Here is a 5,035-nt window from a genome sequence, read left to right on the forward strand (position 1 = left end):
TGACTATCATAAATAAATAAAAATTAAAAAAAAAAAGAAAAAGTCATCTGAAATTCCATCGTCCTAAGAGATACTGGGTTTTGTGCACATCTCTGCAATGTTTCTGTGGATTTGAAGACACAGCTGCTAGACATGCTGTGTGGTACCTGCCTTTGTTCTCTCAGCCTGTAGTGAAGATCTGTAAGGCCCAGAAAGATGGAAGGAGAACCACTGAAGAGGGAACAATGGTGCCTGGTGGTATTGGATAGAAGAAGCTCTGAGAACATTCCAGCAAAGTTCCCCAAAGCTTGAAGGAACCAAGAGGTAGGAATAGGCCGCTCATCACAGATGTATGCGTGGAGGCCGGACCTGCTCTGGAGTGGGATGGTGGTTGGAGGAGGAGGCCCTCCCAGGCTGGCAGGCTGGACCATGAGACCCATGTCTCCTCAAGCTCATGGGGGCTCTGGCCTGAGAGGGCAGCAAAGAACTCAAGAGGGACCTGGCACATCACTGAATGTGAGCAGTTGACCACGGAGCCTGGCTGCTTTGGTAGGGGGCAGGGGTTGTGGGACTGGTCCTGGTCTGAAGGGTTCCTGATTGCTCAGAGTCCCCCGCAGAGATCTCTGCTCCAATTCCCTCCGCTGGAGGCAGCCCGGCAGGGTGGTGCCGCAGGGAGAGAGGCGGACACCAGGTGGCGCTGTGCACGCACGCGCGGCCCAGACAACCACCAACCTTCACTTGTCTCCTACCCAGGGTCCCAGGAGCAGGGCTTGCTCCCCCCACCCACACCTCCACCCTTCCGCGGCCCCCCATAGCCACAGGGCAGTTGCTCTCACACTTATCAAAGCCCTCCCTTTTTTATAAAAAAAGTTTTTTAAAGATTTTAGGTACTTGACAGAGCATAAGTAGGGAGAGGGGCAGTGAGAGGGGAGAAGCAAGCTCCCCACTGAGCAGGGAGCCTGACTGGGGACTCATCCCAGGACCCCGGGATCACGACCCAAGCAGAAGGCAGACACTCAATGGACTGAGCCACCCAGGTGCCACTCCCTTACACCCCCCCCCCCTTTTTTTTGGAGAGAGACAGTGGGATGGAGGGAGAGGAGGAAGAGAATCTCAAGCAGGCTCCATGCCCAGCACAGAGCTCCAGGCACGCGGGGCTGGATCTCACAACCCTAAGATCATGACTTGAGCCAAAATGAAGAGTCGATGTTTAACCAGCTGAGCCACCCAGGCACCCCTATCAAAGTCCTTCTTAAGCTTGTCCCTGGACGTCTCCAACCCTATACCCTGCTGCGAGTGAGGGCCCCTATCACTGCAAGCCATTTCTACCTCTAGCTCCTGTTACTGTTTGCTGGACGAGTCCTCAGAGCTAAAGGCCCTGCTCCAGCATTTCCTCCACAAGCCCTTCCTGACTTCTCCCCACACCACAGTACACCCTTCCTCCTGTGGGTGCTTCCTGGCACACTCCCACCAACTGGGGCACCATCCAGGGCAGGGCCTGGTTGTGATCACCTGAGTGCCCAGCATCCAACACAGGACCTGGCCCAGTGCCAGCATCTCCCGTGGAGCCAACATGGAAAGCAAGGGTGGGTCACAAGAACCCCTGGACTTGCATGCAGACCTACCTGGATTGAGCCTCTGACTCATAGAACCCTGATCAAAGCCTCCCCCTCTTTGGGCCTCAGCTCCTTTTTTTTTTTTTTTTTTTTTTAAGATTTTATTTATTCATGAGAGATCCAGAAAGAGGCAGAGACACAGGCAGAGGGAGAAGCAGACTCCCTGCGGGGAGCCAGATGTGGGACTCCATCCCACGACCCCAGGATCACTACCTGCGCCAAAGGCAGATGCTCAACCACTGAGCCACCCAGGTGTCCCTGGGCCTCAGCTTCTTCATCTATAGAATGAAGACTAGGGATCAGACAATCTCTACAACTCCTCCTGGCTGGACTCCTCTCCCCACCTCTGGCTCCAGAGGTGAGGAGTGAATCACCCAAGTTCTCAGTCCTGGGGCTGGGCTCTGATCCACAGAGATCACTAACCCCTGGTGGTGGGGGGGGGGGGGCCGGTCCTGCCCCCACCTCCAGGTGGGGCCCTGTCATCCCTGTCCCCACTGGCTTCTGTCCCAAGGGGGCCTGTGCCAACCCAGCAACAGTTCCCACCCCCTCCACAAACACCTCTGAGCATGCGTCCTTCCACCTGTTTAAATTCCATGGACTTGTTTATTGTGAAAACAATGTAAGCCCTGCAGACATTTTGAAGCCGGGAGAAAAAAAAGCCAACATCCAGTCTCCCCAGCCTCCCACTGCCCCTGAACCCAGAGGGAATTAGAATCAGCAAACCAGCCCCGACTGTTCTTTGCAAAGCCTGTGTTAGCACATCTCCTCTCCTGCACCCCACATCTTCCTGACAGCCCGGGAGAGGCTGGCAGTGGGGACCCCATTTATAAATGAGGAACAGGCTAAGGGAGGGACCTAACCTAGGTCACCTCACTGGGAAGAGGCAGCCCAGGAGCTGTTGGTTTGACTATATACACACTACAGCATGACTGCCCCTCAGGCTGGGCCTGTCACCCTCAAAAAGTCACACTCCATGTAGGGAAAAAGAGAGTCAACACCCCACCAATATTCACTTAGCATATGATGACAGTTGGCCTTCCACCAAGGGGGCAGGGAAAACCATGAGCTTTAGAGGAGCAGAAGTGAATGTGAAACCTGACCATTCCGCGATCCTGGAAAGCCAACTTCATCTCTCTGGGGTCAGTACTGACATCTAGAAATTCCTATAAGGGTACTCACCTCAAAGGGTTCTTGGTAAAAGTAAGTGAAACACCCAGGGCAGGAGCCACAGTGTCCAAACCAAATATGAAAGCCACTGACCTCCAAGCCTCAGTCAAATGCCCGGCTCCAAAGAGTCAGAGCCTTCCTTCCTGAGCAGGATCCTTCCATGCGATGGTCTCAGGCCCCCTGTCTTCAGGCCTGGCTTTGTTTGGTGCTCTTGTAATGCCCTCTGGCCAGTCTTTCAAGCCCCAGTACCCCCAGTTTTACTCCTCCCTCTCCCTGGGGGCTCCCAGGGCCCCATCAGAGCACAGTTGCCAGGGATGAGCCTCTCAAAGGGACACACTGGTGGCCACCAGGGCTCCTCCCTCAGGTCCTCCTGGGTCTGTGCCTTGGGCAGCTCACTCCCCCTCTCTGGGTTTCTGTGGCCTTATGAACGAAATGGTTGAGGTAAGAAGTCAGGAAGAGACTCTTGAAAGGTATTTGTAAGGAAATGAGTTCACTACAGATCTAAGGCACGGGTGTGCTATTGCCGTGGACCCAATCCACAGGAGACAAAAACCTGTCCTGCCTCTGTGAACCCCATCCTATGGCTTCTGGATCCCAGCAGCAGGGCTGGGGCCCGGGTATCTGGAATTAATCAGTTCCTAGGAATTCTTGGGCAATGAAACAGGTATTGGCCATGAGATATGAGAAATTAATCTACGCAATTCCAGCCCCCACCCACAGGCTCTACACTCCTGGGTCCTGGGAGGGTCTCAGGTCCAGCCTGTGCTCAGAGCCCCAGGGACCAGATCCAGATGGAGCAGAAGGAGGAGGAACAGGAGAACAAGTTGGGTTTTCCTTCCCACGGAGATGATTCTGTTTGCTGTCTGTATCCAACAGAAAACAAAAGCTTCTTGAGGGCAAGGCCCTTGTTTTTTTCCGGGAACCCAGAACAGTGTGTAGCACAATGCATTTGTTTAATCAATGAACCAAACTCTGGTACAGGGCCTGGAAAAAAAAGATTTTTTTCTTTTCTTTTTTTTTTTGTTTTTTTGTTTTTTTGTTTTTACCGTATCATTATTTTTAATGTCCAATGTTTATAATATGAGGGCCGGGGCTGCTTTCTCCTCAACTCAAGTTTATAAATTTTCAATTGGCTTGTGAGGCCAATAGGGATACTTCTTCTTGTCTAATTTGGTTTCTGGGAAGACTTCATTCAGGTCCTCAATGGTCACCTGATCAAATGGAATCATGTTCTTCATCTTCTCCAGCTCTTTTTCATATTCTTCAATCCTGGCCTTTGAGAGGGACAAAAACTCAGCACAGCTTTTCACATCGTCTTTTTCCTCAGCATCCACCTGGACAGTGTATTAATCCTCTGGCACAGGAACCTTCAGGGCATTAAACTTCTTCTCAAAGTCATCTACCAAGCCAGCCTTTGCCACATTGGCCTTGTAGTAAGCCCAGTCGATAGCAGGTGGTTTCTCAGGAAGAGTAGCCAACCTGGAGGTAAGCATCTCATTCCAGGATTTCAGGGAGTTGGCAATGGCCTTCTGGTTTCGGGGTGTGATCTCCCCAAAAGCTACCCAGTCAATGGTTTTTAGAGCAAGTTTTCGCCCAGCCATCTTGAGATCCTTCACCGACCCCGGTGGCCCACAGTCCACAGCAGCCAAGATTTTTTTCTTTTGCCCAGCTTGACAATGGCTCCTCAGCAGGGCACAATTACTGATCCTTTTTTTTTTTTTTTTTTTTAAGATTTATTTATTTGATGGGACACCTGGGTGGCTCAGTGATTGAGCCTCTGTCTTCGGCTCAGGGCGTGATCCTGGAGTCCAGAGATTGAGTCCCAAGTCGGGCTCCCTGCATGGAGCCTGCTTCTCCCTCTGCCTGTGTCTCTGTCTGAATAAATAAAATCTTAAAAAAAAATATTTATTTGAGAGAGAGAGAGAGAGAGCAAGTGGGAGGGAAAGAGAGAGAGAGAGAGAGAATCTCAAGCAAGCTCTGTGCTGAGTGTGGTATCCAGCACAGGGCTCTATTTCACAGCTCTGAGATCATAACCTGAGTGGAAACCAAGAGTCAGATGCTCAATTAACTGCCACCCAGGCGCTCTAAATTTTATCTGATGTTTTGCTCATTGTGGATTTTTTTGCATTAATTTTGACTTTCAAAAATATTAAGGGGATCCCTGGGTGGCGCAGCGGTTTGGCGCCTGCCTTTGGCCCAGGGCGCGATCCTGGAGACCCGGGATCGATTCCCACATCGGGCTCCCGGTGCATGGAGCCTGCTTCTCTCTGCCT

This window comes from Canis lupus, chromosome 10 (genome assembly GCF_003254725.2).
Source record: "Canis lupus dingo isolate Sandy chromosome 10, ASM325472v2, whole genome shotgun sequence".
NCBI classification, from domain to species: Eukaryota; Metazoa; Chordata; class Mammalia; order Carnivora; family Canidae; genus Canis; species Canis lupus.